The 11,435-nt window shown below is 55.3% G+C and overlaps 1 long non-coding RNA gene across 1 annotated transcript; it reads left to right on the top strand.

Annotated features, from left to right (window-relative positions):
• Positions 1-6,258: 6,258 nt before the first annotated feature.
• LOC117244357 lies at positions 6,259-9,249 on the top strand. Its single transcript, XR_004497282.1, has 2 exons — positions 6,259-6,424; positions 7,649-9,249. It is a non-coding gene; the product is annotated as an uncharacterized LOC117244357 (long non-coding RNA).
• Positions 9,250-11,435: the final 2,186 nt, after the last annotated feature.

The raw sequence follows: 11,435 nt of genomic DNA, 5'->3' as shown, positions 1-11,435 counted from the left end.
AAGAGGCTCCTCTCCCCACAGCCGAGTCCCAGGACACAGTGATGGGCCATGGGGAAAGGGGCGGGTGGGGCTCTGCGTTACCCCAAGAGGCAGAGGGTGACAGGAGCTCCAGGGCCAGGGGGATTGGGACAGAGCAGCCAGAACAAACCTTCCTGCGCCCAACCGAGTGTCCTGAGGACAGGAACTGCAAGAGCTGGTGCCGAGTCAAGAGAGCAGCTGAGAAAACACATTAATGCACCATAAAGAATGTCTTTGCTTCCCAATGATCTTTTTTATTACTATTATTTATTCATTTATACGCCACTGCCTTGCTTGCTTTTTTTTTTTTTTTTTTCTTTCCCTTTTCTTTTTTCTTCTCCTTTTTCTCTCCTCTCCCAGCTCTTTCAGTGCCTCATACCACCCTCTCCACCCCTGGAGACTGCATTCAAACGTTGTCTGATGCTGAGGGCTGGCTGGGGGGGTCCAGGGCCATCAGCATGCCTGGCACACGCCGAGCCCAGCCAGCAAAGCAGTGCTGGGCCCGGCCACGGCTTCTCCAGCCTCCAAATATTTGGATTCTAAAAGGGCTGGGATAGAAACACCAAGAAAAATAAATATTTTACAAACACAGTAACCGAAAACCTAAACAGGAACCCGCCGCCTCTTTCTGCCCAGGGCACGCTACTGAAGCGGAGCTTGGATGTCACAGCTGAGGCACTGACACTTTATTTCCTTACAAAGGAATGTTCTGTGGCTGCAGCATCACGTCAGGCCACTCTCGTGGAGGTTGGGAGTGAACAAAACCTGTCTCGGGATGCCGGGCAGCTCCTGGGCTGGGAATGTCCCCCTGCTCCCCTGGGAGCTCTGGGCACAGCTCAGGACATCAGAGCCCTCCTCCTCCAGGAAGGCACGAGGGGAGCCTGGAGCTGGCCAGCTCTGGGGGTGAGGGAGGAGGGATAAGGGATGAGGGAACGTTCACTGCCTCAGGAGTCAGGTGGGGAGCCCTGACCTGGCCAAGCTCGGGGACTGAAGCACAGAGGGAAAATCCCTGCTCAGGACAGGGGGACTGCAGGGTGGGGTCTGGTGCTGGCTGGAACAGACAGGACCACACAGTCCTGAGCAGGATCCTCCTGAGCAGAGGATGGGGCAGGGCCTGGGGACCATCCCTGTGCTTTAAAAGGGACTCCAAAGCCTTCCACTTCCCTCACTGGCCCAGGGGCCTGTGCTGGTGGCTGGAGGCATCTCCTGTGGCAGCCTGGGCTCTGTTCAGCATGGGAAATGCTCCCTCCAGGCTCAAACAGTCACCATCCCATTTCTGACACTGTCAGTGCCACCAGCTGGGACCATTGCCCTCGGGAAGCTGCTGAGCCCTTTCAGTCAGCAGCTTTTTGGCTCCAGTTCATGTTCTCTGCAGACCAAAGGAGACCTTGTCCCTTTGACTTGTTATTTAGGGGTCCCTCAGGACCCAGAGACACAGATCCCTCTCTGGGAGAGGAGGAGGAGGGTAGATGGTTCTAAACCAAGGAGAAATGAGATGTTGCAGTGTGTGGTGCTGTGGTCACCAGCTCAGCTCAGCTGGGCTCTGCTCACAGAGGGCCACCATAGTGACACAAGTGTCCCTGGCCCCTCCAAAGCGCTCCCTTTGCAGAGCTGTGGGGGAGTGAATGAGCACGAGGGGCTTTAGTGGCCTCTCAGCCCAGGACACAGGATAGGACAGACCCTGGACACAGGATAGGACAGACCCTCAGGGCCCTCCTGCTGCCCCTCCAGACCCCTGGGCTCACACCCACCCCCTGCTCCCTGCTCCGGCTTTGGGGAGGGCTCCGTGTGCGTGGGGCTCTCTGGGATGGTGGTGGAGCCTTTTTGTTGTGGTTGTTATTTTTAATCTGCATATTGTTCTGGATTTGCGTCAGAGACAGCAGGTTGGAGAAACGTGCCTGGCTCTTGGAGCACAACGTGGCAAGGTTGGCAATGCCCTCCAGCTCCAGGGACACACGCTGCCTCCAGCAGCCGCCAGATCCGGCAGGGCTGGGCCCGGCCCCAGCGCTCACCCCAGGGTTTGCAGCAGGTTTTAGTCACTCCTCACTTCGAGCCCCAAAAGCCAGGCCCTGAGGATGAGCAGGGTAGGGAGGAAGGGGCTCTGAGCACCAGGGCAAGCACAGGACTTGGTCCTGTGGGGCTGCCCTGTGGGACAGGAGCTCATCTTAGCCCAGGGATCCCACAGCATCCCGGCCTCCTCTGCACAGGGAGATGCTGAAGGTCCAGTCCTGCCCTGGAAGCCCAGCAGTCCCAGTGAAGGGTGCACCAGTGCCAGCAGAGTCCATCCAGCAGCCTCCGAGCATGGCAGCAGAGTGGGGACAATTCCCTGACTGCCACTCTCCTGCTGGATGGAAACAAACCCTGGTGGGGTCAGCAGGGGGGAGCTGCCCCCGTGAGGGAGGGACACGAGGGTGGGACTGGGGCCTGGTGACCTCCTTCTCACCGGAGCAGTGTTTGCCTTCTTCCCCTCCTCGCTCTGCTCCTCATCCCATCCCATGGGAGCTGCTCCCCACTCGGCACAGGGGCTGCTCCTGCCTCTCCCACCTGTGGGAACAGCCCCCTGCTCACCTGCCCCTCCCTGGCAGCAACTTTTCTGCCTGGTGTTTGCAAGCCTCCAGGAATGAGGAGGAAAACACGCCAGGATCTCACTGAAAGCACCAACTGTTCTCCTCGCATGTAAATGCTGCTGCTCTTTTGATTTTAAATGGCTTTAATGCCGAGTTCATCTGCTAATTCCCCTCCTGCCCCTTGTGTATTGTATATTAGGAGAAATGTTGTTCTGTATCCTGAGCAGTTTATTTTATCGAGTTTAAGAGAAAATCCCATACTGAGATGCTGCAGATAAATATTCATTGTCACATCTGCTTCGGTTTAAGATTGTTGCCTAAAAATGTTAAAAATACAAACATATTTGGTGGGGGAGAGGCTGGGGTGGGAGGGTTGGGGTGGGCTGCTGAGTCTGGGCCTTCAGTGCAACTCGTCAAATATTTTATCACCAGCAAGGAGAGGAATCACAATGAGGGGAAATCACCCAGGGGAAGGAAAAAGGGAACAGCAGCCTGAGAAAACTCAGCCAGCCCCAGCCCTGGGGCCCAAGTGGAGCAGTCCTGGCTAGAATTATCCCTGGCATCACTTTGGGTTGGGGGACAGCTGTGGCACTGCAGGGGTGTCCCGTTCTCAGCCACTCAGAGCATCCTCAGTGCCCGGGACTGGGAGGCAGATCAGCAGCACTGGGGTGATTTCCCTGTCTCTGGAATGCTGCACCGAGGGCTGGCAGCACCCAGGGAAGTGCCTGGAGGATGTGGCAGTGCTGGGAGCCCTGTCCTGCCCGGCTGGCCCTGCCTGGCAGCCGCCCCATCCGTGGCTGTCCCATCTCCACCTGATGAAAGCGTGATGGGCACCAGGAGCTCCACTGGTGGCAATTCCAGCAGGGAGGCTGAGAGCTGCCCTGGCTTCTGCTGCCTCTGGGAAGGGCTTGTCCCAGCCACACACAGTGACAGGACAGCTTGGGACAACATCAAGGGAACTGAGCTTGGCACCATCTGTGCTGTCCCTGCTCCGGAGACACACGGAGCTCTTCCCTCCCCGCCTCTGCCAGCCCATTACTTCTGCTCAGCACCACAATTTTATTTTACATTTAAATAAAATAAACTTGACCTTATTTTATTTTTCTTTCAAAGCTTTTTGCAGCTCCACCAAACACAGCCAGTGGATATGGAAGGCATAGTAATAAGGATAACGCTTTCCACTTGCTGAGCACTTTATATTCTCCGAGCACTGTACAAACATTACCTAATTAAACAGAGCAAGGCAGCAGCCCTCTGCTCCGGCCTAATGCTGGGAAATGGAAACAAGGAAACTCTGAACCAATATGTCAATAACATCAAAGTCCCATTGTCCTGGCCTTGGCTTTGTTGCAAAGGAATCCAAAATTGTCTCAGAGTTTCCAACATGGCTTCAGGCTTTTCACACTTGGGAAACAAGTGTGAAAAAACTGTTTGGGAGTCAGACGACAAACCCTGATCAAAGTTGGCAGAAGTGGCCACGGAGACCCCGGGACTGCAGCCTCGCCTTTGATGCCGCCTCATGTGGGAGCCATCCCGGCGGCTCTCGCCCCCCAGCCCTTTCCAGGGCTGGCATCTTCCTCGGGGCCCTCATGTGCATCTGGGGAATGTTTCCTATTAGGGATTCACACTCTGGTTGAGCTGCATTCCTAATTGTGGAGACTTGAACGGCCCTAATAGGAAACACACCCTCAGCAGAGTCCCTGTGAGTCATTCTCCCATCAGAGCCGTGCTTGGGCTGCTGCCACATGGCAGGGACAGGGCCTGGGGGACTCAGGGTCCTGGGGGCACCCTGCTCCCAGCTCCAGTCTCTCGCTGGGTGCCATGCCAGGTGCTGGGAATTCTGTGCCCTCCCTCCGCGGTGCAGCGCCTCCAGGACACGTTCCATGTCACACATCCCATTCCTGCAGCAGGGTTGGCACCTCTGGGGGCAGGAGGGGGCTGGGTCAGAGCCTGCTGCTCGGTGGTGAGTGACCATGAACAAGTTCACACTTCCATGCCATGTCCATGCCATGCTCACGTTGCCATGGCCACGCTGTGGTCTCTGCCCAGCTGGAACCCTGCACAGCCACTGCCCTCCCTCTGGGACGTGGCCAGAGTGGGATTGCCTCGCTTCCACCTCCCACAGCAGCCTGGGGTCCAGAATCTGCCCCCAAAGTGCAGCCACCCCTTATTTAGCAAACCGAGGTGACCTTGGAGTGCTCCCCCTTTGTGCCAGCGCCCAGGTGTCCCATTTGTCACCCTGACAGCCCGCACGGCTCTGGGAAAAGGTCACCTGAGCTGTACCAGCCTTTCCATTGCACATTTATGCTGATGCCAAATTAATTCTTCATCAGAAGCCCAAGTGCCCCCTGTGCTGTTGTTTGATGTTTTCCAAACCTGCCTGGGTTCAGGTGCTCCCCTCCCTCCTCCCCAGCACAGAGACAAGCCAAAGCCAAAGCATCAGCCCCTGCATTTTTAGGACAAATTCCCTCGTTCTGGGGATGTTCTGGCTGAATCTCAGTGCATTTTTCTCTGTCTGCTTGACAGCAATACCTGGTGATGTCAGACAAGCCTCTGGGGCCCTCAGCTCTCATTACAAGCCTGTCTAATTAAGGAGTGATGCTGCTGCTGATGCTTTGGAGAACGATGTGGGGAAGCAACAAATGCCAATCTCCATCACCAGGGTCTGTGCTTTTGGGGGCTGGATCTTTAAAGACAGGAGGGCAGCCCTGAGTGTGTCCCAGACAGTGGAACGATGGGATCAGCAGCAGGAGGCCCCTGGGCAGTAAGAACCCCTCTGAGCCCCAAAGGGTGCAGGGCCTGGGGAGTCAGGAGCATGATTTTATCTGAGCAGACTCACTCCAGTTGCTAATAATTAGCAGGGGCTGGCTGATCATTAAGGCAAAATGAGCCACTCCCTATCCATTCCACCACCAGGAGGTTTGGGCTGAAAAAGTGAGGTCCTGCATGCTCCAGTTCAGATCCTTTTCAGCCCTGCAGCCCCTCTCCAGTTCCCAAAGAGGCTGCTCCACATCCCCTTGCTCAGGAACAACCTTTCCCAGGACTTTCCCTCAGGTTGGGGATGTTTGGCACAAGGGGAAGAGGGAACTCTTGTTTTTATTCCTCTACAACAGGAATGTTTTTCCTCCTGTTATTCATCAAATTCTGCTGGAATTTAATACTCAGCAGCTCTAAACAGCCCCTTGCACTAACAGTGATTGATGGTTTCCAACGAGTCCATAAATGCTGTCCCTCCTCAGCCCTGCACTTTCTCTCCCTTCTCTCTCTATCACTCCATCTCTCCTCTCTTCCCTTGCTCTCTCCCCTCTTCCGGGCCAGACAAAAGCTGATCATGCTGTTGTTATGTGGATTGATTTGTTTTCTGTTTCTGCTGTGTTTTGGGGTAAGAAGACATCAGGGATTTGTGAAAGAGCAGTGAAATGCCATGGCCAATGAAGCCTGACTAGAAATTCCTCAGGTTATTATCTCAGGTTAGGGAAATCTGGGCAGATTTCTGCACAGAAACACTTCAGGAGCAGAAACTAGCAAAGCTGAGCAGTAGCTGCCCAGTTCTCCCAGTCTGGGGAAGGCTGGGATGGGAGGTCTGCCCACGGGAGGTGGGGTGTGTCAGCAGGGTGTAGGGAACGTGCGCAGCATTCCCAGCCCTGGGAACTGCTGTGGGCTTCGTCCAAGGTAACAGCGGGAAGGAGCAGCCCAGGACAAGGCTCCCGAGTGGCAATTGCTCGGTTCTCACCTGGATCAGCAACCTGTGGTCCCAAGGCACAAATTCCTGGGAGCTCCGGCTCTGGGGGCTGGAGACAGCTGGGGCCAGGGAACAGCCAAGGGGGAGACTGAGGCAGGTAAGGTGAGAGCTGCGGGCTCTCCAGAGACAAAGGCATCCAGCAAATGCAGCAGGGAGGGCACTGCGGGATGCTCGGGGTCGGCTGGTGAAGGTGAGGGTGCCAGGCAGGTGATGCCGAGGCAGAGCCCTCTCCCCGCAGTGCTCAGCTCTGCTGGGAAAGGGCTGCTCCCGGTCCATCTTCACCAGCACGGGGACTCCAGGCCCTTTTCTGGGCTTCCCACAAGGCTGGATAAATTATCCCTGCCTTTCCCCTTCCCTTGCGCTTTCCCGAGCAAAGCTCCCTCCTACCTGGTGGGGGCTGCCCTTCCCTTGGAAAGCCCGGCGCTCCTCGGAGCCCCGGCTCTCCTGTTCCAATTAAGCTACCTGAGATAAAATCTGGGGAGCTCTTAGAGGGAAACAACTTAAAGAGATGTAAAATGGTAACTTGATTTACTCATTTGTTCCTGACCGTTTGATTCCTCCCCGAGCCGCCACCCAGCCAGCTGGGTTATGTGTCACCGGGAAAAAAATCCAATACAGGCAGATCCCTTATCAGATCAGTGCGTTAAAAGGATTTGGGGAATGCTAATGCAGGCACAGGGAGTGGGAGATGGGACCAGCTGGTTACGGGTGGCCGAGCACGAGGCAGCACCTGGGCTCCCCTTCCCCGGCTCCTGTTTCCCCTGGGATGTGGGAGCAGGGCTGAGTGGGGAATCTCCACGGCATCCAGCCTTTGCCCAGCATCCCTGGGGAACATTCCTTGCCCCGTTTTGCAGGATTAATTCAGTTATCTTTTGGGGTGTGAGCTGGAGGAAGCTGCCTGTGCCCACCTGACTCTGCTGTGAGGGGTGTGTGCACACCCTGGGATGCTGATGGCCATCCTGGGCTTTTCCAGGCACAAGGAATGCTGTCCCATCACTGACTCCAAGGGCCCAGCTCAAGGGAGTTCTCTCAGCAGTGTTCCCTAAACATCCCTGATCGCAGGAGACAGGACCTGGGATGGGGATTTGTGGATTCCCCATCCCAGGGAGTGTCCAAGGCCAGGTTGGACAGGGCTTGGAGCAGCCTGGGGTACTGGAAGGTGTCCCTGCCCATGGCAGGGGTGGCACTGGATAGACTTTGATGTCCCTTCCAACCCAAACCGGTCTGTGATCCCATGAAAACACCCCGGGATTATGATCTGAATCACACTAACGACTGGGAGAATTGTCTTGTAAATTAACAAATGCAATTTTTTCCCCAGTCCAGCACAGGGCAAGGTCAGGCCGGTGGGGAGCCCACGGCTCATTCCCTCTGACAAGTGCAGCTCTGTTTCGATGCCTGGTGCTCATCCTCATCGTGTCCTCGGGAGCAGCCGGAGCCACCCCTGCCAGAGCCGGGAATTCTCGGTAACAGGAGCCCCTCATCCTGCTGGTTCTGCTGTTAAACCTCTCCTGAGATGTGGAGAGAGCCAGTCCTGGGTGTCCAAGTGATGAAGGGCAGATTAGCAAGGCCCTGCTGCATTAGGCTGGGAATATATTTAGCTCCTCAACGTGCTGTGGATTAGGAGCAGCGGGAGGCCTGGCAGCTCCACTTCAGAGGCTGGCAGGGAACATCCCCATTCAGCTGAGCTGACATTCCCTTCCCAGCACCTGTTGGATGGGTATCCCGGCCTTTCTGGGGCTGCTCCCCCACTTCTGCCCTCAGGCAGGATCCTTCCACTCCCTGCTGTCACTTGGCTGCTCAAAGCAGCTTCTGCACTAGTCAGGCTCAAGCCATGAAGGTTTTGAGGGTATTTTAGGGCAAAGAGCCCCCTTTTAGGGTTTGTTCTTGTTGTTTGCTGTTCTGTGCAGTTCCTTTCCTTCCACCAGTCCCTGTCCTTGGAGTGGCACCGCCCTTATCCAGGAGGATGAGCTCACATTTTGGGGCTTGAAAATGTGCGTTTTTAGCTCTTGCTGCCCCTGTGCTCAGCTCCATTCCCATCCCATGGCATGGGATGGCTCTGTGACCTGCCCCTGCCTGCTTCTGTTCCTGAGAGCATCCCACCAGCTATCCCCATGCCTGGCTCATTTATAAATTGTATGGAAATACAAATGTACCCCATCACTCCACAGGACGTGTCACCCTTCTGTACCTCCGGGCTGATGCTCACAAGAGCTCCCAGCAGCACCAGATTAGAGCAGATTTGTGTTTTTCCCTCACTGATATCCTGAGAAAAAACCTGTTTTCACCACATTTCCAAGGGAGATTTTCCAAGCAATCCTCTCCACAGGGACCCCTAGAACTGGAGACCCTGGAATGTTCCCTTGTGCCCTGGCAGAGCCCTTCCCATTCCAGATAATCCCATACAACCTGGGCAGGGAATTCCTGGCAGCTGGACAGCACATGGGGTTATTTGCAGGTCCCTGGCCATTCTGGGGACTGTAGGAATTCAACAACCATCCCTGCACTGGGACACGGGGCTCTCCCAGCCCTTGGCAGCCCAGCTTTCCACAGGGATTACAGGAAATTTGGGAGACATTGACAAAACCCAAACTTGCACTCAGTAAAATGAAAAACAAACTGGAAAAAAAATCCCCTGTCCAAAACCTGCCTCGAGTCAGCCCAAACGTTTGGTTCAATCACCAAGCAAACATTCCACGTGCGCTCCAAGCTTTTCCTTTTTAAGCTTCTTAAGTGGGCTTGACTTAAACACAGGCAAATTTCTCCTGAAAACATCATTTCAGCCCAAATCACAGAACTTCAAGAAGCTTTCCTTCAAAGCCAGCGGAACAAACGGTGGATTTGATCGGGTTTCTCCCCTTTTTGTGGGGTACAAGATCATTCCCGTTGTGTCGGTGTCGCGGTTGACCTGCAGCTGCCCTTTTGGGTGAACAACGTGTTTGGCAGAGGAGTTTTCCCCCCAGCTCTGCCTTCTGTGGCTTTATTTGATGGCTAGTGGCAAGGGCTGTGCCTGCTGCCACCGCTGCTGTCCCCCAGCTCCTCGCAGCCGTGGCTCAGGCGCGAGCGCCGCCGAGGCACGGCAAAGCCAGAATTTCTGGTTTCCATAAAGGAATATGGAGAATATTATCCGGTGAGATTTGAAACTGAGGTGGGAACGCTGCCAGAGTGCAGCGTTTTCAAAGAGCCTCCTGTATCTCGTGTTGCTGAAAACTGGGACGTCCCGTGGGCTCGGGGAGGGGCGAGGGGTCCCCGTGGTGGGCGCAGGGATGGAGGCAGAGCAGGGGGAAACCTCCTGAAGGGGTCCTTTCATATTAGAATAAGTCATAATTAATGCTATCAGGTGGCGGGAAGGCAGCGTCAGGTAACGTGAGCAGGGCCTTATCTCTCCCTGCATCCCCGGGCTGCGGCTCTGGGATGGGGGAAAAGCTGGAGACTCAAAAAAAGTGTTGGGAGTGGGGTGGGGTATCCCGGGAGAGGTGAGGTGAAGCAAGCCCTGGGAGGATGGATCCACACAGCTCCATCTCCATCCTGACAGGAGGAGGGAGGATGAGGGAGTGGAGAAGGGGTGAGGTCCCACAAGGTGGGTCTTGGTTGTCCCGTCAGCATCTCTGGAAGCTCCCAGGCCTTCCGTGGTGCCACCAGTGGCGTGGTGACCCTGAGGGGCTGGGCTGGTCACTGGGACTGGTCACTGAGCTCCTGGTGTGCTTTGAGCCATTTGTTCATCAGGGCTGATCAAACCCTTCCCTGCCTGGGTCCCACAAACCTTTTTTTACACTTTTTTTAGGCCAAGCTCTGTCTTTTTCTTCTTCTCCACACCTGGGTCACCAGACACATGATGCCATCTTAATTAGTGGCATCCTCCCTGTCATGGGGTTGTGGCCCAGTCTGAGCCCGGGTCATCTGGGCTGGCACATCCCTGGCCTTGGGGACAGCCTGAACAGGAGGGTTTGGGGCAAAGAACTGGTTTGGGGAAAACTTTTCTGCCATGTAGAAAGAACATACTTAAAAACAAAGCACTTAAAACTGGTGGATCAAACCCTTCTCATGGAAATGCCTGTGTGGGGAAAAAGCCTCTGTGATCTCAATTACCTTCCTCTGTGAGGATCCTGCATAGCTGAAATTGTTTAGTTTCTGAGCAGCAATGATAAAAAAAACACTTTAGGTTTTTATTTCCCTACTTTGGCTTCCCTTGGGAGAAGAGCTGGAACAAGCAATTCCACGCATGCACACAGGCACAGGCACGCTGGGGCACACAACAGCCAGAACAAAATCCCAACAAACACAACTTGTTTGCTTTAGTTTTGTTTTTCACTGAAAAAATGTGAACTTCTCCGAGAAAAGACAATGCGACGGGCTCGGCTCCGCTCTGTGGCCTGCCCTACTTTTGGGGAATTTGTTTTCCAGTTTGCAGCCATCCTTAGCCTTACATTTCTCCTATTAAGGATAAGACTAAAGCAGCCCTAAGGCAAGGGCCCTTGGAGGGAAGATGAAGAGGGAAGGAAGTGCTCATGGGAGGCAGCCTCTGGTCTGGGCAGGAACACAGGCTGGGATTGTTGGAGTGTCCTGTGCAGGGCCAGGAGTTGGAATCAGAGATCCTCGTGGGTGCCCTCTGAGTCAGGATAATCTGGGATTTCATCCCCCAGATCCTGGCTCCTCAGCCTTGCCCCTCTGTGAGCTTGTGCAGGTGACGGATGGATGCAGGGATGGGTCGGGGGAGGTGATGGATGGTCCCCCCCTCATCCCTCCCCAGCACAGAGCGAGTTGTCAAAAGCAACAACACTTCAAGGCAAACCCCAAATAAATACAGGAATAACGGGTGATGAATGATCCCTGCTCTGAAATCCATCTTGGGAGGAGATGTCGGCAGCCGCAGGGAGCTGCTCCAGCTCGGCAGTGTCACCGTGTCACCGTGTCACCGCTCCGGGGCTGCCTGCCTGTGTCACAACACCCGGGGCAGGGCCCGGGGGAGCTGACCGGCTTTCACAGACCTTCTCCTGGGCTCGCCCTTGCTCTCCCGGCTGTGGGAGCCACGGGAAATGGGCCGGCCGTGAGAGCAGCGCTGCCCCGAACCCCGAGCCCTCTGCCGTGCGCCTCTGCTCGGTGTCCCC

This window comes from Parus major, chromosome 4A, assembly GCF_001522545.3.
Source record: "Parus major isolate Abel chromosome 4A, Parus_major1.1, whole genome shotgun sequence".
NCBI lineage: Eukaryota > Metazoa > Chordata > Aves > Passeriformes > Paridae > Parus > Parus major.
The sequence above is the reverse complement of the archived record's forward strand: the minus strand, read 5'-3'. Positions and strand labels throughout refer to the sequence as shown.